Source organism: Odocoileus virginianus, chromosome 10 (genome assembly GCF_023699985.2).
Source record: "Odocoileus virginianus isolate 20LAN1187 ecotype Illinois chromosome 10, Ovbor_1.2, whole genome shotgun sequence".
Lineage (NCBI taxonomy): Eukaryota > Metazoa > Chordata > Mammalia > Artiodactyla > Cervidae > Odocoileus > Odocoileus virginianus.
In genome coordinates this window covers 71,566,035-71,592,061 of record NC_069683.1, presented here as the reverse complement: position 1 = coordinate 71,592,061, position 26,027 = coordinate 71,566,035, and positions in this window count along the sequence as shown.

The following is a 26,027-nucleotide window of genomic DNA, read 5'->3' as shown; positions in this document are numbered from 1 at the left end:
TCTGATTTTTCCACAGTTTGTTGTGATCCACACAGTCAAAGACTTTAATGTAGTCAATGAAGCAGAAGTAGATGTTTTTTGGAAGTCCTCTGGTTTTCCTATGATCTAACAATTATTGGCAATTTGACCTCTGTTTCCTCTGCCTTTTTAAAATGCAGCTTGTCCATCTGAAAGTTCTTGGTTCATGTACTGCTGAAACCTAGCTTGAAGAATTTTGAGCATTACCTTGCTAGCATGTGAAATGAGTGCAATTGTACAATAGTTGAACATTCTTTGGCATTGTGTTACTTTGGGATTGGAATGAAAATTGACATTTTCCAGTCTCATGGCCATTGCTGAGTTATCCAAGTTTGCTGGCATATTTAGTGCTGTACTTTTAACAGCATCATCCTTCAGGATTTGAAATAACTCAGCTGGAATTCTGTCACCTCTATTAGCTTTGTTTGTAGTAATGCTTCCTAAGGCCCACTTTACTTTACACTCCAGGATGTCTGGCTCTAAGTGAGTGACCACACCACCATGGTTATCTGAGGCATCAAGACCAGTTTTCCACAGTTCTGTTGGTTCAAATTTGAGAAAGGAGTATGTCAAGATTGCATATTGTCCACCCTTCTTATTTAACTAATATGCAGAGTAATTCAAGTGAAATGCTGGGCTGGATGGCTCACAAACTGGAATCTAGATTGCTGTGAGAAATATCACCAACCTCAGGTATGCAGATGATGCCACTCTAATGGCAGACATTGAAAATGGACTAAAGAGTCTCTTGGTCAGGGGGAATAGGAGAATGAAAAAGCTTGTCTTAAAACTCAACATTCAAAAATGAACAAACAAACAAAAAAACTAAGATCATAGCACCTAGTCTCATTACTTCATGGTGAATAGATAGGGGAAAAAAAGGGAAACAGTGACCAATTCTATTTTCTTGGATTCCAAAATCACTTCAGATGGTGACTGCAATCACAAAATTAAGACACTTGCTCCTTGGAAGAAAAACTATGACAAACCTAGACAGTGTATTAAAAAGCAGAAGCATTACTTTGCCAAGAAATGTCTATCTAGTAAAAAATAAATAAATAAATAAATAAAGATATAGCTTTCTCATTAGTCATGTACAGATGTGAGAGTTGGACCATGAAGAAGGTTGAGCACCAAATAACTGAGGCTTTCAAATTGTAGTGCTGGAAAAGGCTCTTGAGAGCTCCTTGAACAGCAAGGAGATCAAACCAGTCAATCCTAAAGGAAATCAACCCTGACTATTCACTGAAATGACAGATTATGAAGCTAGCTCCAATACTTTGGCCACCTGATGTAAAAAAATGACTCATTTGACAAGACCCTAGTGCTGGGAAAGATTGAGGGCAGGAGGAGAAGGGGGCGACAGTGAATAAGATGATTGGATGGTATCACCCAACTCAACAGACATGAGTTTGAGCAAACTCCAGAAGACAATGAAGGACAACGAAGCCCAGTATGTTGTAGTTCCTAGGGTCACAAAATGTCGGACACAACTTAGAGATTAAACAACCGTAAACTTGAAGGAAGAGATACATGTCATTGTTCCTTTCCAATAGGGTCAGCAGTCTTGTGGTGGCAAAGGTTGCATACAGTGATAATTTAAACATAAAATGGCAATAGTTAAGGTAATTTTGGAGCACAAGAACTGTTCTTAATCTGGACTGAGAGGAAAGATTTCCTGGAGGAAGCATGATGCAAGAAGTGAATATTGAGCTGAAAGTTTAGCTGGTAAAGAAATCTGAGATAAAGACTTGTGTCTTTATCTCTAACAACATGGTAAATGACATTACCTTTCAAATGAAAGAATGAAAATGCTCAATGTAATATTTAAAACAACTTTTTAAATATATTTCTGATTTGACATTGAAAGAAATAATTCTTTTTTTATGGAGCTCATGAAGTAAAAAAGAAATTATTATTGTTAGTAGTGTATATAACAACCATCTTCTAATGAAAGTATTCTGCCACACTGTGGAGACTTTGAGCTTCAGGAAATAGTTGGTAAAACTTACTCTCTGCTAAAGATGGAGCATCTTAGGAAAGATTTTGTTTTTTTTTAAGTTGGGGTTTTAAGGGGCCAGTCTCAGTGTAACACTTCATGCTAAATAAATTCCCTACCCAGAGGGAATAGCAAGCAAACTTGATTGGAGATTGATATTGGGTGGGTGGGGAGGAAATAACATTTCCTGATAATTTTTTTATGAGCCAGTTAACCTCTGACTTATGTCTAAAATCATAGTAAAGGTGTGGCCTGAAAAATATCAAGCAGGTAATTGAATTTAAAAAGTTCCATATAAAATAGGCTCTCCAGTCAACTCATAGCACCAAGAAAACCTGAAAATGTCCCATAGATGCAATTCTAATGAGAATATGCTGCTCACAATATAAGATCGCATAGTATATACTGAAATAATGCCGCTGGGATGAGATCCATAAACATCTCAGAAAATATGTTGAATTGCACATACATTTCAACCAGAATTACCCAGTGCAAAGAATACAAGATATAGCAAATGCATTTCAGGAAATGAAGTGCATAATAGAAAAAAAAGCAAGGAGAAAATAAAGCTACAAAGAATATTGTGTGTGGGTGTGCTTAGTCGCTGAGTTGTGTCTGACTCCTTGCGACCCATGGACTGTACCCTCCAGGCTCCTCTGCCCATGATATCTTCATGGTAAGAGTATTGGAGCAGGTCGCCATTACCTTCTCAAGGGGATCTTCCCGACCCAGGGATTGAACCCGCATCTCTGTGTCTCCTGCATTGGCAGGCAGATTCTTTACCACTGCACCACTTGGGAAGCCCCACAAAGAACCATAGAATTAAATGAAACAAAGAAAGACTTACAGAAATATTACAGATGCATGTGTGTGCATAATATATTTTTCATCTAATTGAATCTTAAAACTCAATGGATGGATTAAATTCCAAAATGTACTAGAGAAATATAAGACAGAAAACACATTTTAAAAGTTACCCAGAAAGCAGAAACATGGAGAGATAACAGTGCTTAAGAGAGATGAGAGAGTGTGAAGTTACACCATATGGCTTTTCAGATCCCGGGGATAAAACAAGAAAAAAGAATGAGGAGAAACAACACTTAAGTGAAACAATAAAAAATCTAGGAAGCTCCATAAATCTCAACAGATTATTGAAAAGGGAAGAGAACTCCAATCTGGACCTCTAGTATTGAAATTGTACAGCAAGAACAAAAAGTAGCTTGAGACTAAACAGAAATTACTTCCAAAAGCACCATAATTAAGGTTGGTGGTTGCTCCTTAATAGTGCCAATGGAAACTTGAAGACAGTGGGATATCTTCCAAACCTGAGACAGATGATCATTCAAAAACTAGTCTTGAGAGAAGCTATATTTTGGAAATAAGGGTAAAATACTGATCCAATAAAGAAAAAAAACTGAGAGATCTTAGAAACAGCTGACACTCACGAGATAACATACCAAGTCAAGAATTGAGGAAGAGACAAAATAATCCCACAGGGAGGAGCTGCAGTTGATGTCAGAATACTGACAAAACTATTGGCTAATGTGTAGATAAATTTAAATAAACATGTGAAGCAATAACAATGCAAGTGTTTGTAAGAAGAAAACTAATAAAAAAAACTGAATACTAAACCAGATAGTTTATGAATAGGAAGTAGGGTGAGCATCGTTGAAAACTGGAAAACTATTTTCACTTTCTTAAAAAGTTAAACATGCATCTACCCTATGATTCAATAATTTCACAACTAGTTATTTATCCAAAACAAATGGAAACTATGCCAACACACCCCCAAATAGGTTTGAACAAAAATATTCAGAGCAGTTTTACTCACAATAACTGAAACCTGGAAATAGTTCAGATAGCCATGAATAGGAGAATGCATTTTAATAACACAAAACCCAAAATTTAAAAAAAATCATATAAAGGAATGCTGCATATAAATTTAAAGTAATAAACATCTAATATACACAAGATAGATGAGATAAAAGAGACCAGTACAAAAAAAGAGCATACCATACATTTCAATTTATATGAAGTTCTATAACAGATAAAACTAATCTATGCTATCTGTAATAAAAATCAGATACATGGTTGTTTCAAGGGTGCGGTGGTAGTTTGACTGATAAGGTGAACCAAGGGGTGATGAATCTATATATTGATTTAGTATAGATTGTACAGGTGCATTTTCAATAGAGTTAAATAGTACACAGAAGATCTGAGCTATTCAATGTATATAAAACATACATCAATAAAAAGACATGTGCAAGCTAAGTAGTTCCAATCATGTCTGACTGTTTACAAACTTTGGACTGTTTAGTCTGCCAAGCTCCTCTGTCCATGGGATTCTCCAAGCAAGAATACTGGAGTGGGTTGCTGTGACTGCCTCCACAGGATCTTCCCAACCCAAAAACCTTCAGTTCTTATGTCTTCTGCATTGGCAGGTGGGTTCTTTACCACTAGTGCCACCTGGAATTCTCAACAAGTAGAAGGAAAATAGAATAAAAAATAAAATAAAACTACAAACTAAAAAATTGCAAAAGAAAGCAAGACAGGGAAAAAATGAAACTGAAAATGAGGGAAAGTATATAATAGGAAGATAAATCATTGGCCACAATTAAGATGTATTGACAAAAGTCTCAAAACACAAAAGAGAGATCATCATCTATATAGTGCCATAAGGTGTTTATTGCTATATACGGAAGCTATAGAAAAAAGATAAAGTTTGAAATTCAAAGGGTAGAAAAAGATACACTAGGAAAAAAAAGTGACTTGAAGATGGTATGAATGCATTATTATCTGACAAAATAGACAGTAATGCAAACATGATACCAGAAATAAAATAATATTCTATAAAATGATACAAGAGAGAAATTGAACAGATATCCATAAAATTTTTAAATTAGATGAATAAGAAGAACTTCAATTTTTAGAATTTTAATGATTTTTAGAATATTTACATATTCATGAAGTGGTTTGGTTAGACATGGGTAGTATATCCACCTGTGTATTGACTAGAAGTGTTATAATTAAGGAGAGGAACGAGAGCTACTTATGGAGTTGAAGTGCATGACTGTATTAGAGTATACTTCTTTTCCCAGTTAAGAAAAGGGAACATTTATCTCAGATTATCCCATTTGTACTGGTGACCTTTAATGTTGTAAGTTTTATATGTGTCAGATAGGTAGTAAATTCATTCCAGCATATTTAAATTTATGGTGAGAATTTAAGGTAAAATAATTCAAAATTATCTGGTTATGTGGGTCTGCTATTAAACACAGGATGAGACTGAAGTTTCAATATCATTAGCCTTACATATAGAAGTATATTTGGGACTGTGAAGTGAGGTGAATTAAGAGAAAGTCATGTGGCACTAGTGGTAAAAAACCCAAGAGACCCAAAATTCAAGAGACCAAAGAAACATGGGTTCTACCCCTGGGTTGAGAAGATCCCATGGTGACAGACAGTCATGGTAACCCACTCCAATATTTTTGCCTGGAGAATCCCACAGAGAGAATAGCCAGTGGGCTTCAGTCCATAGGGTCACACAGAGTCGGACACAACTGAAGTGATTTAGCACACACAACATATGACAAATAATTACTGCCAATACAACAATTACACAAAATAAAAGCAGTATTATGCTTTAGTGTGATAGGATGTAAGAAATATTTCCAGAAGTAGAAAGGAAATGTATTTAAAATTACACTCTGAATTTTATAGCAAAAATAAAATTATTTACAAAATTTAGTTTCTATGTCTAAGTAACTTTTAGTTACAATCTGTTCTTACATAAAGCTCTGCAATTACCTTTTGCTAGAATTCTTGGCTTGTCACATGTCTCTGGATTATTAGTGTTTATTTTTTAAACATCCATGCCATATTACCACTAGAAGATTTGAGGAAAGTCAAGCCTCAATTTGATCCTAAATCTCATACAGATAAACAGATTTCAATCTAGTGTTTTCAAATTTACTGGCAAAAATGTCATTTCTTATTCAGTAAAAATAGGGGCTCAGTGTTGCTCCTTAATATTTGACTAAAAAGATAAGAGCAAAATGATTTTGCTGTAAGGCAGACTTTGATTAGACAGTACAATTGTCCTTATAGTCTTGTTATTATTTCTAGCATCCCTGTGATTGTTTTTAACCATGCAATGTATTTGTACATGATCACAGCTGTCCTTGCTGTTTAACTCAACACTATAACCAAAGGACTTCTCAGATCTTTAGTAGCTGCGGTATTCATTCCACATTTTCTAGTTAAGAAGAAGCATGGACAATGTAAAACTTTGAGTTTTGGGGAGAAAACATCTTCCTTATACTGTATTATAATTATAATATATCACAAAAATGAGATCATCCAGGACTCAATTTTTTAGTAAGTGGGCAGAAGGGAATACTGGCCCTCACAGTATGTAACTTTCAAATCTTCTCTCAAAATAAGTTTTCTTTAAAAATAAATTACAAAGTTTACTTGAGAGTATGTCAGTGTGTAGAAGTAGCAATTAATGTTAGAAACATAAGAAGCTAAAATCCCATTTTTCCAAAGCTTATAGTATAAGGGACCATGTAAAAGCTAAAATATTTCTGTAGTAAAACTGCATTTGCTTGTGATTCCTCCTTTATGGACCCATTTATTTGTTTAAAAAAAGTAAATAAAGTACAAAATGGATACCAACAAGAACTTCTCTATTTGCATTAATGAATGAAATTTTAAACTCTTACAGAATGCTATCCAAAATAAAGTGTTAGGCTTAATTGTAATGCTTCCATGAAGACATCATAATTGCAGTAACACTAGTAGTATCCATTGCTCAAATTTAGTAATATATAAATCCAGGTTTGAAAATAATATTAGATATTTCCAGGTTTAGAATAATTTTGTATATACCTCTATCTTCTCATAAGTAATTTTAAAACATCAACCTATAATTTGATTTTGTTTCGCACTTGCTCCTTTAAAAAATTTGGCATGGTAATAGGGTGAAAATAATATTTTTAATTAATTTATTTATTTTAATTGGAGGATAATTACTTTACAATATGTGGTGATTTTTGCCATACAGCGACATAGATCAGCCATGGATGCACACATGTACCCCCATTCTGAACCCCCTCCCCACCTCCCTCCCCATCCCATCCCTCTGGGTTGCCTCCGAACACTTGCTTTGAGTGTCCTGCTTCATGCATGGAACTTTCACTGTCATCTACTTTCCATATGGTAATACATGTTTCAATGCTATTCTTTCAAATCATCCCACTCTCACCATTCTTAACATAAACTTTCATTATGCTTTTAAAGTTTACATTTTTAATATAGACCTTTTTTGGGGGGATCTCAAAGAAAAGAAAAAAAATATGCCTTTTCTGTGAAAGATTCTAGTGCCTCATGGTGGCCCCAGGCACACTCAGAACAAAAGACTGTGCCCCTAGGAAATACCAAAGGAGAGTAAGCTAGCTGCTGTTTATGGCCTTCCCTCCTTGGAGGCAGAGAGTCAAGTGTACTAGAGCCAGACCAGGAAGGCGAGGAGTTGCTGCAATCTAGGCCCCCAAGACTGCATCTTCCAACAAACTGTGAGCAAGTTGCCAGTTGCTAAACATCCTTTCCTGGGATCCTGGACAGTTCACATCTGCCAGGAGTGTCACAGCCTGAGATCAGCTCCCAGAGGAGACACAGCACCCCTGGGACTGTGCCCTTGTGGCACACCCAGGAAACCATGCGGCCAAGACTGGGGAGGTGTGTAAGATGCACGGCCCATCTGGGACAATGCACGTACCAACCAGTGGTCTGAGCAGCTTGGACCTGGGAAAGGCAGAAAATGTACAGCCTATCTGGGTCTGTGCCCTTGTGGAGTACTTGAGAATCTGAGCAGCTTGGACCTGAGAAGTACGTGAAATGCAGGGCCCGTCTGGGAGAGTGCCCTTGCAGAGCACCCTGCAGCCTGAGCAGTGTGGGTCCAGGAAGTACCTGCCGCCTTGGGCTGTGGCAAGTCGATCCTCTGTGACACTGCCCACTCCTGCCAATGGTATTCGTTTGCAGTGTCCCTCTCTCCACAACACAACTGAACAACTGAGCCTAAAAAAGTGGCCACCTTCACCCCTTCATGTCAAGGTAGAAATTAGACACTGAAGTGAAGTTGCTCAGTCGTGTCCAATTCTTTGTGACCCCATGGACTGTAGCCCACCAGGCTCCTCTGTCCATGGGATTTTCCAGGCAAGAATACTGGACTGGGTGAAGAGACTTGCAAACAGAGGAAGCCAAAATAAACAAAGAAGGGGGAACCATCCCAGATGTGACAGGTGCACCAGATTAAAACCTTGCAGTTAATGCTAAGACTGTGCATTTGAAGGGGGTACCAATGGATCTTGAGAACAAGTACAAGCTGGAACAAGCAACTATCTGAAACTGAACTGACCCCACACTAACCACAGCTGTTTGAGAGAAACTCCTAGATATATTTTTACTATTATCACTTTTTAAACTTTTTAAAAAAACTTTAGTGCAGTATTACTCCTTTAGCTTTCATTTTTATAGCCTACTGTTATCTTTCAATAAAAGGTTATTTTTAAAAAGCAAGTTATATATATATATATATATATATATATATATAATATTCAATTTTTGTTTTGTACTTTTTATGTTGTATTTTTGAGAATCTAAACTCTATTCTATGTTTTTAATCTTTGCTTTTTGATATTTGTTATCAATTCTGTTCCTTTAAGAATCTAATATTCAACATCCATTTTCACTTAGGGATTTGATTACTGGCTTGATTGCTTTCTCCCCTTTTGACTATCCCTTTACTCCTCCAGGTTAAATCTATCTCCTTCCTCCCTATTCTCTTCTCTATGTAACTGTGAGTTTCTCTGGATGTTCCTGGCTGTGGAGAGTTGCTTCATTATTAGCCGAGCAAATTATATTCTGCACTGTATGGATGGAGGTGTCTTGAGGCTAGTGCAAGAGAAGGACGGAAACCCCGAGGCCAGAGGCTTAATTCCAGAACTTTAGAACACCAGAGAACTCCTGATTCCAGGGAATATTGACAGACAAGAACTTACTCAAAAGTCTCCTACACTGAAACCAAGCTCCACCCAAGACAAATAAGTTCCAGTGCAAGACACACAATGCTAATCCTCCAGAAAAGGATAGGTTCAGGAACACAACCTTGAAGATAAAAAGATGGGCTGGCCAAAGCCGTGCCAATCCCATCAGTTCAGTTCAGTCCAGTTCAGTCCAGTTGCTCAGTAGTGTCTGACTCTTTGTGACCCCATAAATCGCAGCATGCCACACCTCCCTGTCTATCACCAACTCCCAGAGTCTACCCAAACTCATGTCCATCGAGTCAGTGATGCCACCCAGCCATCTCATCCTCTGTTGTCCCCTTCTCCTCCTGGCCCCAATCCCTTCCTCCCAGCATCACGGTCTTTTCCAATGAATAACCTCTTCACATGAGGTGGCCAAAGTATTGGAGTTTCAGCTTCAGCATCAGTCCTTCCAATGAACACCCAGGACTGACCTCTTTTAGGATGGCCTGGTTGGATCTCCTTGTAGCCCAAGGGGCTCTCAAGAGTTTTCTCCAACACCACAGTTCAAAAGCATTAATTTTTCAGCCCTCAACTTTCTTCATAGTCCAAATCTCACATCCATACAAGACCACTGTTAAAACCATAGCCTTGATAGACACCCCAAAACTCACTACTAGACATTTCATTGCACTCCAGAAAGAAGATATTAAAAAAAAAAAGAAGAAGAAGAAGATATCTATCTCCACACAACATAACACAGACACAAGTTCCCTCAACTAGGAAACCTTGACAAGCCACCAGTCCAAGCAAACCCTCGGAGAGCAGACTCCACAATAAAGAGGAACAACTAACATCCAGCCTACAGAAAGAGCACCCCAAACACAGTAATCTAAACAAATTGAAAAGTCAGATAAACATTCAGCAGGTGAAGGAATATGATAAAAATCCACCAAACTAAACAAAATAGAAGGAAATGGGGAGTCTATCTGAAAAATAATTCAGAATAATGATAGTAAATTTAATCCAAAATCTTGAAAACAAAATGGAGTTACAGATAAATAGGTTAGAGACAAAGATAGAGAAGATGAAAGAAATGTTTAACAAGGACCTAGAAGAAATAAAGAAGGGTCAATCAATAATGAAAAATGCAATAACTGAGATTAAATGCAGTCTGGAGGGTACCAATAGTAGAATAACTGAGACTGAAGAGAGGATATGTGAGGTGGAAGATAGAATGATGGAAATAAATGAAGCAGAGAGGGAAATAAAAAAGAATTAAAAGAAGTGAGGGCAATCTCAGAGACCTCTTGGACAATATTAAATGCCCCAACATTCGAATCCTAGGTGTCCCAGACAAGACAAAAAGAAAGGACATGAGAAAATACTTGAGGAGTTAATAGTCGATATCTTCCCTAAAATGGGAAAGGAAATAACAAGTGAATTCCAAGAAACCCAGAGAGTCCCAAATAGGATAAACCCAAGGCAAAATACGCCAAGACACATATTAATCAAACTAACAAAAGTTAAATGCAAATAGCAAATGTTAAAAGCAGTAAGCGAAAAAGCAACAAATGACACACAAGGGGATCCTCATAAGGATAACAACTGATCTTTCAATAAAAGTTCTTCAGGCCAGAAGGGACTAATAGGACATACTTAAAGTGAGGAAAGAGTAAAACCTACAACCAAGATTACTCTACCCAGCAAGGATCTCATTCAGATATGAAGGATAAATCAAAAAATTTACAGGCAAGCAAAAGCTCAGAGAATTCAGCACCACCAAGCCAGCTCTTCAACAGATGGGAAAGGATCTTCTCTAGAGGAAACCAAGTAAAGGTTTATAAAAGCAAACCCAAAGCAATAAAGTAAATGATAATGGGATCATAGTTGTCAATAACTACCTTAAGTGTAAATGGGATAAAAGCTCCAAACAAAAGATAAAAGCTAGCAGAATAGATACAAAAAGAAGACCTCTATATATGCTGTCTACAAGAGACTCACCTTAAACCTAAGGACACATACAGACTGAAAGAGAGGCTGGAAAAAAATATCTCATTCTAAAGGAGATCAAAAGAAAGCTGGAGTAGCAATACTCATATCAGATAAAATAGACTTTGAAATAAAGACTGTGATAAGAGACAAAGAAGGACACTACTTAATAATCAAAGGATCAATCCAAGAATAAGATATAACAATTACAAATGCATATACACACAACATAGAAGCACCTCAATACATAAGACAAATGCTAACAAGTATGAAAGGGGAAGTTAAAAGTAACACAATAGTGGGGAACTTTAATACCCCACTCACATCTATGGCTAGATCAATCAAACAGGGTATTAGCAAGGAAACACAAGCTTTAAATGATACAATGGGCCAGTTATACATAAAGGATGTCTATAGGGCATTTCACCCCAAAACAATGGATTTCACCTTTTTCTCAAGTGCATATGGAACATTCTCAAAGGTAGATCACATCCTGGGCCATAAAATTAGCCTTGGTAAATAAAAAAAAAAAAAAAGAAAGAAAAGAAATAATTTCAGGCATTTTTTTTCTGATCCCAATGCCATGAGATTAGATGTCCACTATAGAAAAAGAAGGAGACGGCAATGGCACTCCACTCTAGTACTCTTGCCTGGAGAATCCCATAGATGGAGGAGCCTGGTGGGCTACAGTCAACAGGGTCACAAATAGTAGAACACGACTGAGCAACTTCATTTTCACTTTCACAGGAAAAAAATAAAATAAAATAAAAACACAATCATATGGAGGCCAAAAAACACGTTCCTGAACAACCAACAGATAACAGTTTAAATAAAAAAGGAAATCATATAGGGTTATCATTACCATCTTTCTAAATTCCATATATATGCGTTAGTATACTGTATTGGTCTTTATCTTTCTGGCTCGGGGCTGGGGCACTGGGAAGACCCAGAGGAATCGGGTGAAGAGGGAGGTGGGAGGGGGTATCAGGATGGGGAACACATGTAAATCCATGGCTGATTCATGTCAATTTATGGCAAAAACCACTACAATATTGTAAAGTAATTAGCCTCCAACTAATAAAAATAAATGGAAAAAAAAAAAGGGAAATCAAAATATGCATGGAAATAAATGAAAATGAAAACAAGACAACCCTCTATGGGATTCAATAAAGCAACGTTGAGAGGGAGATTTATAGCAATATAAGACTACCTCAAGAAACAAGAGACACATCAAATAATCAACCCAAATTCATACCTAAAACAACTGGGGGGAAAAAAAAAAGAAACAGAAAAAACACAAAGTTAGTGAAAGGAAAGAAATCATAAAAATCAGAGCAGAAGTAAAGGGAAAAGAAAGAGATGATAGAAAAGAATAACAAATGTAAAACCTGGTTTTTTGATAAGATGAATAAAAAGACAAACCATTAGCCAGTCTCATCAAGAAAAAATAAGAGGGAGAAGAATCAAATCAATAAAATTAGAAATGAAAATGGAGAGAAATCACAACAGACAACACAGAGATACAAAAAATCATAAGAGGCTACTAATGAGCAATTATATGAAAATAAAATGGAAAGCTTGGAAGAAATGGACAAATACCTAGAAAAGTGTAACTTTCCAAAACTAAACCAGGAAGACATGAAAAATCTTAACAGACCCATCACAAGCATAGAAATTGAAACTATAATAAAAAATCTTCCAACAAACAAAAGTGCAGGATGCGATGGCTTCACAGGTGAATTCTACCAAAAATTTAGAGAAGAGCTAACACCTATCCTATCAAACTTCTGGAAAATTCCAGAGGAAGGAAAACTCCCAAACTCATTCTACAATGCCATCATTACCTTGATACCAAACCAGACAAAAATGCAACAAAAAAGAAAACTACAGGCCACTATTACTGATGAACATAGATACAAAAATGCATCAGAATCTGACAACATAGCAAACAGAATCCGACAATATACTAAAAAGATCATACATCATGATCGACTGGGATTTTTCCCAGGGATACAAGGATTCTTTGATATTCTCCAGACCAGAATACTGAAGTGGGTAGCTGTTTCCTTCTCCGGGGGATCTTCCTAACCCAAAGAGAGAACCCAGGTTTCCCACATTGTAGGCGGACTCTTTACCAGCTGAGCCACAGTGATAAAGCCCATATACAATAATAAACTCAAAATGAATTAAAAATCTAAATTTAATACCAAAAATTATCAAAATCTTAGAGGAAAACACAGGCAGAACACTCCCTGACATAAATAACAGCACTATCCTCTATGACCCACCCCCCAGAGTAATGGAAATAAAAACAAAAATAAACAAATGAGTCCTAATTAAACTTAAAAGCTTTTGCACAATGAAGGAAACTATAAGCAAGGCGAAAAGGCAGCCTTCAGAATAGAAGAAAATAATAGCACATGAAGCAACTAAGAATTAATCTCCAAAATATCATAAGAAGCTCATGCAGCTCAATACGAGAAAAATGAACAACTCGATCAAACAGTGGGCCAAAGAACTAAACAGACATTTCTCCGAAGAGGATTTATGGATGGCTAATCAACACATTCGAAGATGCTCAACATTACTCATTATCAGAGAAATGCAAATCAAAATCACAATGAGGTATTATCTCATGCCAGTCAGAATGGCCATCATCAAAAAGTCTACAAAAAATAAATGCTTGAGAGTGTGGAGGAAAGGGAACCCTCTTACATTGCTGCTGAGAATGCAAACTGGTACAACCACTATAGAGAGCAATGTAGATATTCCTTAAAAAACTGAAAATAGAACTGCCCTATGACTCAGGCGCTGGTGGGCATACACACTGAGGAAACCAGAATTGAAAGAGACACATGTACCCCAGTGTTCATTGCAGCACTGTTTACAATAGCTAGGACATGGAAACAACTTAGATGTACATTGGCAGACAAATGGATAAGGATAATGCAATATATATACACCACGGAATATAACTCAGCTATTAAAACACACACACACACTTTGGGCTTCCCTGGTGGCTCAGATGGTAAAGCGTCTGCCTGCAATGCAGGAGACCTGGGTTTGATCCCTGGGTCAGGAAGATACTCTGGAGAAGGAAATGGCAACCCACTCCAGCATCCTTGCCTGGAAAATTCCATGGATGAAGGAGCCTGGTAGGCTACAGTCAATAGGATGGTAAAGAGTTGGACATGACTGAGCAACTTCACTGGTTCACTGGTTAATGAGGTGGGAAAAAACTAGAGCCTTTTTACAGAGTGAAGTAAGTCAGAAAGAGAAGCACCAATACAGTATGTTAATGCATACATTTGAAATTTAGAAAGACAGTAGCGATGACCCTATATGCAAGGCAGCAGAAGAGACACAGATGCAAATAACAGACTTTTGGAATATATGAGAGAAAGGGAAGGCAGGATGATTTGAGAGAATAGCATTGAAACATGTGTATTCAGTTGAGTTCAGTTCAGTCACTAAGTCTTGTCCAACTCTTTCGACCCCCATGGACTACAGCACACCAGGCTTCCCTGTCCATCACCACCTCCGGAGATTGCACAAACACATGTCCACTGAGTTGGTGAGGCCATCCAACCATGACATCCTCTGTTGTACCCTTTTCCTCCTGCCTTCAATCTTTCCCAGCATCAAGGTATTTTCAAATTAGTGAGCTCTTCCCATCCAGTGGCCAAATTACTGAAGCTTCAGCTTCAGTTTCAGTGCTTCCAATGAATATTCAGGACTGATTTCCTTTAGGAGTGAGTGGTTTGATCTCTTTGCAGTCCAAGGGACTCTCAAGAGCCTTCTCCAACACCAGAGTTCAAAAGCACCAATTCTTTAGCGTTCAGCTAAAAAGCTGATGGCCCATCTCACGTCAATGCATCAGTTCAATTCAGCAGTCTCTCAGTCCTATTCGATTCTCTGCAACCCCATGGACTGCAGTTCACCGGGCTTCCCTGTCCATCACCAACTCCCAGAGTAACATCCATACATGACTACTGGAAAAACCATAGCTTTGACTAGATGAACCTTTGTTGGCAAAGTAATGTCTCTGCTTTTTAATATGCTGTCTAGGTGGGTTATAACTTTTCTTCCAAGGAGCAAGCATCTTTTGATTTTATGGCTACAGTCACCATCTGCAGCGATTTTTGAGCTCCCCCAAAATAAAGTCTGTCATTGTTTCCCCATCAATTTCCAATGAAGTGATAGGAGACGACAGAGGATTAGATCATTGGATGGTATCACCGACTCAATGGGCATGAGTTAGAGTAACTCTGGAAATTGGTGATGAACAGAGAGGCCTGGCATTCTGCAGTCCACGGGGTCACAAAGAGTCAGACACGACTGAGTGACTGAAAGCTGAATTAAACCAATTCTCTGATTAAAATAAATTAAAAAAAAATACTCGAGTGTGTTGCCATGCTTCCTTCCAGAGGATGGGTGTATTATTCTTGCAATTCTTATATTTTCTTGTTAAATTGGTTCCTTTGTCAGTAGGTAATGTTCTTCTTTGATTCTTGTTAGTCTTTAAAGTTTACTTTGTATAATGTTAAGTATTGCTACCATAGCTTTTTTAAAAATTTCTATTTGAATGGAATATTTTTTCTTTACCCTCACTTTCAATACGTGTATGTCTTGAGTCTCAAGTGAGATTCTTATCAGTTCAGTTCAGTAGCTCATTTGTGTCCAACTCTGCAACCCCATGTACTGAAGCATGCCAGGCTTTCCTGTCCATCACGAATTCCTGGAGTTTTCTCAAACTCATATCCATAGAGTCAGTGATGCCATCCAGCCATCTCATCCTCTGCCATTCCCTTCTCCTGCCTTCAATATTTTCCAGCATCAGGGTCATTTCTAATGAGTCAGTTCTTCACATCAGGTGGTCAGTACTTCAGCTTCAGCATCTGTCCTTCCAATGAATATTCATGACTGATTTCCTCTAGGAATGACTGGTTTGATCTCATTGCTATCCCAGGGAGTCTCAAGAGTGTTCTCTAACATGACAGTACAAATCATCAGTTCTTTGGCACTCAGTTTTCTTTATGGTTCAACTCTCACATTCATACATGACTACTGGAAAAAAAAAATGTAGCTTTGACTAGATGGATATTTGTTGGCCAATTAATGTCTCTGCTTTTTAATGTGCTGACTAGGTTTTTCATAGCCTTTCTTTGAAAGAGCAAGCATCTTTTAATTTCATGGCTACAGTCACAATCTTCAGTGATTTTGGAGCCTAAGTAAACAAGTTCTGTCACTGTTTTAATTGTTTCTCCATCTATTTGCCATGAAGTGATGGGATGGGATGCCATGATCTCAGCTTTTTGAATGTTGAGTTTTCAACTAGCTTTTTCACTCTCCTCTTTCACTTTCATCAAGAAGCATTTTAGTTCCTCTTGGCTTTCTGCCATAATGGTTGGATCATCTGTGTATCTGGGATTATTGACATTTCTCCCTGCAATCTTGATTCCAGCTTGTGCTTCTTCTAACCATTTGTGTGATATACTCTGCATATAATTTAAATAAACAGGGTGACAATATAGAGTCTTGGCGTACTGCTTTCCCAATTTGGAACCACTCCATTTTTACATGCATGTTTCTAAATATTGCTTCTTGACATGCATACAGATTTCTCAGAGGCAGGTAAGGTGGTCTGGTATTCCCATCTCTTTAAAGATTTTCCACAGTTTGTTGTGATCCACACTGTCAAAGACTTTAGCATAGTCAGTCAAGCAGGTGTAGAAGTTTCTGGAACTCTCTTGCTTTTTCTATGATCCAATGGATGTTGGCAATTTGATCCCCACAAGAGATTGAGTCAGACTTTCCTATGACTATCCAGGAGTCTCCGGCAGAGGTGTGGGCTGACAGTATCCTGCTGTGGCATCAGGAGCACTGAATAAACAGTCCTTTTGAAGGCGATCTCCATTACATTTACCATAGTTTGGTCTCAGGCCAAAGTACAGGGAGGGAACATAGCCCTACCCATTAACAGAAAAGTGAATTAAAGATTCACTGAACAGGGCCCGCATTCCCCCACTGCTAGTCCCTCTCATCAGAAAGATTCCACAAGCTTCTTATCCTTCTCTATTAGAGGGTAGACAGAATGAAAACCACAATTACAGGAAACTAACCAAACTGATCACTTGGATCACTGCCTTGTCTAACTCAATGAAACAATGAACCATGCCACGTAGGGCCACCCAAGACAGATGGGTCACGGTGGAGAGTTCTGATAAAATGTGATCCACTGGAGAAGGGAATGGCAAATCACTTTAGTATTCTTGCCTTGAAAACCCCATGATATTTTTATAGACAGAATATTTATGTGCCTATTATTTTTAATCCATTCATCAACTGTTTCTTTTTATTTGAACATTAAGTCCATTGGCATTTAAATATATTATACAGCCACTATGGAGAAAAGTATGAAGATTTCTTGAAAAGCTAAAAATAGAGCTAACATATGACCCAGAAATCTCACTCTTGGCCCTATACCTGGAGAAAAGCATAGTTCAGAAAGATATATCCACTCCAAAATTCATTGCAGCACTCTTTACAATAGCTGGGATGTCAAGCAACCTAAATATCCATCAACTGTTCAGTTTCAGTTTAGTCACTCAATCGTTTCCAACTCTTTGTGACACCATGGACTGCAGCATGCCAGGCCTCCCTGTCCATCACCAACTCCCAGAGTTTACTCAAACCCATGTCCATTGAATCAGTGATGCCATCCAACCATCTAATCCTCGGTCATCCCCTTCTCTGCCTGCCCTCAACCTTTCCCACCATCAGAGTCTTCTCAAATGAGTCAGCTCTTCACATCAGGTGGTCAAAGTATTGGAGTTTATTAAAGAAAAGCATATTTCTCAAGTATTAGTAGAATTATTTCTTCTGTCTTCCAAGAGTTCACAAAATGAGTTGCCACAATTTCTATAACATCTGTCCTCTTCAGAAGTAAAAGAAACCTATATCAGTAAGGGTAGCTGATTTGGTGACATCTCAATCCCACCGTAAAGAGGGGGAAGTTTTTACTAATGACATTATGCTGTGTTATATACAGCAAAACACCTTGAGAGCATTAAGTATACTGCATTTTTGTCCTTCCATTCACTTTTGAACCCACTTCAATAGTGTCTTCATGCACATACTTCTATAGAATCTGCTATTCTACAAGTAAAGAATAACTTGCACTTAGCTAAATACAATAGTCAATTCCCAGTCCTCAGTATATTTGATCAACAGAGTGTTAATCAATATTTCTTTAAAAAATATTTTATATTGGAGTTTAGTTAATTAACAGTTTTGTGTTAGTTTCATGTGTGCAGCAAAAGTGATTCAGTTATACATATACATGTGTCTTTTCTTTATCAAATTGTTTTTTCACTTAGGTTGTTACAAAGTATTTAGCAGATTTCTCTGTGTTATACAGTAGGTCCTTGCTGGTTATCTGTTTTAAATACAGCAGTGTATACATGTAAATACAAAACTCCCAATCTATTCCTCTCCCCCACACTTATGCCTTGTAACCATAAATTCATTCTCTGTTTGTGACTCTGTTTCTGTTTTGTAAATAAGTTGATTTATTCTTTTCAGAGTCCACAAATAAGTGATAATGTGGCTTTCCAGGTGGTACTAGTGGTAAAGAACCCACCTATATCAATTCAGGAGACACAAGAGACACAGCTTTGATCCCCAGGTCAGGAAAATCCCCTGGAGGAGGGCACAGGAACCCACTCCAGTATTCTTGCCTGGAGAATCCCATGGACAGAGGAGCCTGGCAGGCTACTGTTCATAGGGTCACAAAGAGTCGAATATGAATGAAGTGTCTTAGCGTGCATGCATATGTGTTATTGTATATTTGTCTTTATCTAACAGACTTCACTCACTATGACAATGTCTGTGTTCAACCATGTTACTGTAAAGGACATTATTTCATTATTTTAAGTGACTGGTTAACATTCCATTGTATATATGAACTATATCTCTTTATCCATTCCTCTGTTGATGGATATTTAAATTGTTTCCTTATCTTAGCTATTTTTAACAGTGCTGCAATGAACACTTGAGTGAGTGCATATTTTTGAATCATGTTTTTCAACAGATACATGCTTATGAGTGGGATTGCTGGATCATGTGGTAACTCTATTTTTAGTTTTTAAAGAACCAATACAGTATACTAACGCATATATATAGAATTTAGAAAGATGGTAATGATAACCCTATATGCAAAACAGAAAAAGAGACACAGATGTTCAGAACAGAATGTTGGGCTCTGTAGGAGAAGGCAAGGGTGGGATGTTTCGAGAGAACAGCATCGAAACATGTATATTATCTAGGGTGAAACAGATAACCATCCCAGGCTGGATGCATGAGACAAGTGCTAGGGCCTGGTGCAATGGGAAGACCAAGAGGAATTTGGTGGAGAGGGAGGTGGGAGGGGGGATCAGGATGGGGAATACATGTGAATCCATGGCTGATTCATGTCAATGTATGACAAAAACGACTACAATATTGTAAAGTAATTGGCCTCCAACTAATAAAAATAAATGAAAAAAAAAATAATCTGTTCTCATTCACATTCCTGCCAACAGTATAGGATGGTTCTCTTTACACCATCTCCAGCATTTACTGTTTTGTAGATTTATTTGGTAATGGCCATTCTGACTGCTATGCGAGAATATTCCACTGTAGTTTTGATTTGCATGTCTTTAATAGCTAGTTATGCTGAGCACATTTTCAGGTGCCTCCTGGCGTTCTATAGTTCTTCTTTGAAGAAATATCTATTTAGGCCTTCTGCTCATCTGTTTTATTAGGGTTTTATATAGGCAGATAAATAGCACACATATATAGCACAAATATAAATATACACACACACATACATATATATAAACACTGGGCACATGAGATGTTTACAAATTTTGGTGACAAATCCTTTGTCAGTTGTATCATTTACAAATATTTCCTCTCATTCATAAGCTGTCTTTTCATCTTGTTTGTGGATTCCTTTACTGTGCAAAAGCTTTTGAGTTTAATTAGGTCCCATTTATTTACTTTTGCTCATTTCCGTTACTCTAGGAGGAGGATATAAGACTTGTGTGTGCATGTGTGGTCATTCAGTCATGTCTGACTCTCTGTGACCTTTTGGATGGTAGCCTGCCAGAATCCTTTGTACATGGGATTTTTCAGGCAAGAATACTGGAATGGGTTGTCATTTCCTCCTTCAGTGGATCTCCCTGACCCAGAAATTGAACCTGCATCTCCTGTTTCCTGTGTTACAGGCAGATTCTTTACCAGCTGAGCCATCAGGGAAGACCAAAAAGATTTACTTCAATTTATGTCAGACAGTGTCGTGCCTATGTTTTCCTCTGAGAGTTTCATGGTATACAGTCTTACATTTAGCTCTTTAACCCATTTTGAGTTTATTTTAGTGTATGGTATTAGAGAATGTTTTAACTTATTATCATTTACATATAGATGTCCAATTTGTCCAGCATAATTTACTGAATAGACTGTCTTTCCTTCATTGTATGGTCTTGTCTCCTTTATAATAGATTAATTGAAAATGGTGCATGGGCTTATTTCTGGGTGTTATATCCTTTTCCACTGCTTTATATTTTTGTTTTTGTGCCAGTACCATACTCTTTTGATTAGTATAATTTTGTAGTATAGCCTGAAGTTAGGGATCCTAAATTCTCCAATTCCGTTTTCCTTTCTTAAGATTGTTTTAGCTATTCATGGTCTTTTGTATCATCATACAAATTTTAAGATTTTTTTGTTTGAGTTTTGTGAAAAAATGTTATTGGTAATTTGATAGGGATTGAATTTAATCTATAGATTGGTTTGGATTGTACAGTCATTTTGACAATATGAATTTGCCAGTCCAAGAATACAGTATCTCTTTCCATATGCTTGTGTCATCTTTGATTTCTTTCATCAGTATCATAGTTTTCAGAGTACAGGTCTTTTGTCTCCTTAGGTAGGTTTATTCCTATGTGTAGTATTCTTGTTGATGTGATGGTAAACATGATTGTTCTCTAACATATCTTTCTAGTCTTATCTGTATGCATGTTATATATGACCTTTATTTATTGAAGCATGTTTCTGTTTGTCCTTTTACTTGATAGTTTTTATCATAAATTGGTGTTGAATTTCATCAAAACCTTTTTCTGAATCAATTGGGATGATCATAAGGTTTTTATTCTTCAGCTTGTTGATATGGTTTATTACACTGATTTATTTGTGGATATTAAAAACTACTCTCATTCTGGGATAAATCCTAATTAATCATGCTGTATGATCTTGATACATTGTTGGATTCAGATTGTTAGTATCTTATTGAGAATTCTTGATGTTCATCAGGGACATTGTCCTGTAGTTTTCTTCTTTTGTGATATCTTTGTCTGACTTTGGTGTCAGGGTGATGGTGGCTTCATAGAATGAGTATGCAAGTGTTCCTCCCTCTGCAATTTTTGGAATAATTTCAGGATAGATATGATCTCTTCTCTAAATGTTTGATAGTATTCACCTGTGAAGGTACCTGGTCCTCCTGGACTTTTGCTTGTTAGAAGTTATTTAATCATAGTTTCAGCAAACTTGTGATTGTTCTGTTCATATTTTCTATTTCTTCTTGGTTCAGTCTTGAAGATTATACATTTTAAGAATTTGTCCATTTTTCTTTCCCAGTTGCCCATTTTGTTGGCATATAGTTGCATGTCATAATCTTATGATTCTTTGTATTTCTGTGGTGTCCATTGTAAATTCTCTTATTTCATCTTTAATTTTGTTGATTTGAGTCCTGTTAATTTTTACTAATGAGTATCACTAAAGGTTTATCATTTTTGCTCATATTTAAAAAAAAAATAACTTAATTTCCTTAATGTTTTTTGTTGTTTTCTTCCTTTCTATTTCATTCATTTCTCTTTTGATCTTTGTGATTTTTTTTTCTTTCTACTATTTTCAGGTTTTTGTGTTCCTCTTTCTCTATTTTCTTTCAGTGGGAGTTTAGGTTGTTTACTTGCAATTTTTCTTGTTTCTAAGATAAGATTTTTTTTTTTTTTTTTGCTGTAAGCTTTTATCTTAGAACTGCTTTTGCTGTGTGACCCATAGGTTTTGGATTCTCTTATATTCTTTTTTATTTGTCTCTAGGTCATTCTTGATTTTGTCTTTGATTTCTTTACTCATTCAATGGTTGTTCATAGCCTATTTTTGTTTAGTCTTCATCTATTTGTGTGTGCCTTTTTTTTTTAGTAGCTTTTATTTTCTTATAGCTGATTTTTTTTTTCATTTATTTTTATTAGTTGGAGGCTAATTACTTTACATCATTGCAGTGGTTTTTGTCATACATTGAAATGAATTTGCCATGGATTTACATGTATTCCCCATCCCAGTGCCCCCTCCCACCTCCCTCTCCACCTGATCCCTCTGGGTCTTCCCAGTGCACCAGGCCCGAGCACCTGTCTCATGCACCCAACCTGGGCTGGTGATCTGTTTCACCCTAGATAATATACAAGTTTCATTGCTGTTCTCTTGAAACATCCCACCCTCGCCTTCTCCCAGAGTCCACAAGTCTGTTCTATACATCTGAGTCTCTTTTTCTGTTTTGCATATAGGGTTATCGTTATCATCTTTCTAAAGTCCATATATATGTGTTAGTGTACTGTAATGGTCTTTATCTTTCTGGCTTACTTCAGTCTGTATAATGGGCTCCAGTTTCATCCATCTCATTAGAACTGATTCAAATGAATTCTTTTTAATGGCTGAGTAATATTCCATGGTGTATATGTACCACAGCTTCCTCATCCATTCGTCTGCTGATGGGCATCTAGGTTGCTTCCATGTCCTGGCTATGATAAACAGTGCTGCGATGAACATTGGGGTGCACGTGTCTCTTTCAGATCTGGTTTCCTCGGTGTGTATGCCCAGAAGTGGGATTGCTGGGTCATATGGCTAATCCTATAGCATTGTGGTTGAAGAAGATGTTTGATATTACTTATTTTATTTTTAATTTACCTACCCTTGCTTTGTGGCTCAGCATAGGATCAACCTTGGAATATGCTCCACATTCACTTGAGAATAATGTGTATTCTGATGCTTTGGACGGGATGCTCTAAAAATATCAATTAAGTCGATCTGGTCTAATTTGTCATTCAAGATCTGTGTTTTCTTACTCATATTCTGTATGGATGATCTGTCCATTGATGAAAGTGGGGTATTAAAATCCTCCACTATTACTATGTTACTGTCGATTTCTTATGGTTATTAGCATTTGTCTTATATATTGACATGTCCCTATGATGTATGCATATTTAAAATTGTTATATCCCTTTCCAGCAATGAACACTTGGAATTACGTAAAGTCCTTCCTTTTCTCTTGTAACAGTCTTTATTTTAAACTGTACTTTGTCTGATATTAATATTGCTAGGCCTGATTTGTTTTCATTTCCATTTCCATGCAATACCTTTTTCTATCTCCTCACTTTCAGTTTGTATGTGTCCCATATTTGAAGTGGATCTCTTGTGAATGCATATATACAAGTATTGTTTTTGTATCCTTTCAACCTGTCCTATGTCTTATGTTTGAACATTAATCCATTTACATTTAAGATAATTATTAATATGTATTTTCTTATTGGGCTTCCCTGGTAGTTCAGATGGCAAAGAATCTGCCCATAATGCTAGAGATGTGGGTTCAATACTCAGATGTGGATGATTCCCCTAGAGAAGGGAATGGCTACTTAGTTGTTTTAGATTTGTTTTTGTCTTTTTTCTTTTTTTTCTTCATCTTTTGCTCTTTTGTAATTAAGTGACTAATTGGTGTCCTGCCTAGGTTTCTTTCCTTTTTTTTTTCTGTCTGTGTGTGTATGTATTGTAGATTTTCAGTTTGTAGTTAGCAGGACACTTTGACATAGCAGTCTACATATACACAAGATTGTTTTAAGTTGTCAATCTTTTATTTATTTATTTTTTACTTCTACTTCTTTTTGAAGATCATAAGCCACAGGTGTCATAGGCTGATCTTCAAATCCATTCCAATATTCTGCTTTTATGCTCTTTTTTTTTTTTCCTAAAAATCACTAGTTTTGATATCATATTTGCATGCAGATGTTTTTCTTTACTTATTGTATATCTTCCTTTAGTGGTGAACTTTTTCATTTGTAACTTTTAAATTTCTTTTGTGGCCTCTTTTTATTTTTATGATTACAAAAATCCTTTAGCATTTTTCATAAAGTTGGTCTGTTGGTGCTGGATTCTCTTAGCCTTTGCTTGATTGTAGCACTTTTTATTTTTCTGTCTAACTTGAATAGTAGCCTCACTGCGTAGAGTACTCTTAGTTTTAAGTTTTCCCCTTTTGTCACTTTAAATATGTCATGCCGGGAGGAGCCAAGATGGCGGAGGAATAGGACGGGGAGACCACTTTCTCTCCTACAAATTCATCGAAAGAACATTTGAACGCTGAGCAAATCGCACAAAACAACTTCAGATCGCTAGCAGAGGACATCAGGCGCCCAGAAAAGCAGCCCATTGTCTTCAAAGGGAGGTAGGACAAAATTTAAAAGATAAAAAGGGAGACAAAAGAGCTACGGACGGTCACCCGTCCCGGGAAGGGAGTCTTAATAGAGGAAGTTTCCAATCACCAGGAAACCCTCGCACTGGCGGGACTGGGGGAAGTTTTCGGCAATCTAACTGGGAGGAAATATTAAACAAGGACCCACAGATTACGTGCCTAAAAGCAACTCCCAGCAGAAAAGTACCCCAGACGCCCGCACCCGCCAGCTACAAGCGGGGGCGGAACGGAGAGGAGCGGGCGGCATTGCTTAGGGTAAGGACCGGCCCGAAGACCCTGGGAGCAATCGGAGGGAGCTTCTTTAAACGGTGGGACATAATTAACCGGCCGGAACACACTGCCTGCGGTTCGTGAGACAAAGGGACTGAGAAAGTCCTGAAAAGAGCCGGCCCGTCCCCACTGGAGGTGGGAGGCAGGGGGAAGGGGAAAAGGGCAAACCCAGCCCCTGAGAAGCCACCCCCTCCCATACTGCAAACAGGCCCCCGGTTCCTATCTAAAGACTTCCTGAGACCCGACTGGCGGCGCGCGCTGGGGCCGCGGAGGGGAAAAGCGCGGCACACCGGAGAGATTGCGCCCAAGCCTCTGGCTGCCTGGGCCGCTCGACGCGGAGGGAAAAGGCGCGCCACATCCGCGGAGAGTGCGCCCAAGCCTCTGGCTGCCTGGGCCGCTCAGGCCAGGAAAGGCACAAAACGCAGGCGCAACCGAATCCGCGCTCTTGTGGAGTACCGAAAACCGGAACCGCACTCAACTCAGGGCCCGCTCCTTATAGAGCAGCCGGGAGCCTGAGCAGTGTAGACGGCGAAAGCACAGACACCCGTGAGCGGGGCAAACCCAGCGTGGCCGGCGAGTGCTAGCCACACGGAGCGGTGTCTGTCTGCAGCGCCCCGCCCTCCCCGTAGCAGGACTGAACTGAACTAGCGAACCTAAATAAGAGATCACCTCCGCCCGCCTGTGTCAGGGCGGAAATTAGACACCGAAGAGAAGCCAAAACAAACAAAGGGAACCGCTTCAGAAAGGACCGGTGCAACAGACTAAAATCCCTGAAGGTAACACCGACTACACCGGAAGGGGCCTATAGATATCGGGAAGTGTAAGCTGGAAAGAGGAGCTATCTGAAATTGAACTGAACCTACACTGACCGCAACAACTCCAGAGGAATTCCTAGATATATATGTTTTTTTTTGTTTGTTTGTTTGTTTTTTTTTTTTTTTTTTTTAAATTTACAAGGGAAAAAAAAATTTTTTTTCTTTCCTTTTTTTTTTTTTTAGTTTTTATTTTTTCGCTTTTATTATCTTTTAAAATTCCCTATTACTCCCCTATTACTCCTTAACTTTCATTTTCATATAGTTATACGATTTTTTTAATTAGGAAAAAAAAAAAAAATTTTTTCCTTTTTCTTTATTTTTTATTTTTTTTTTATTTTTTTTCTCTTTTATTTTCT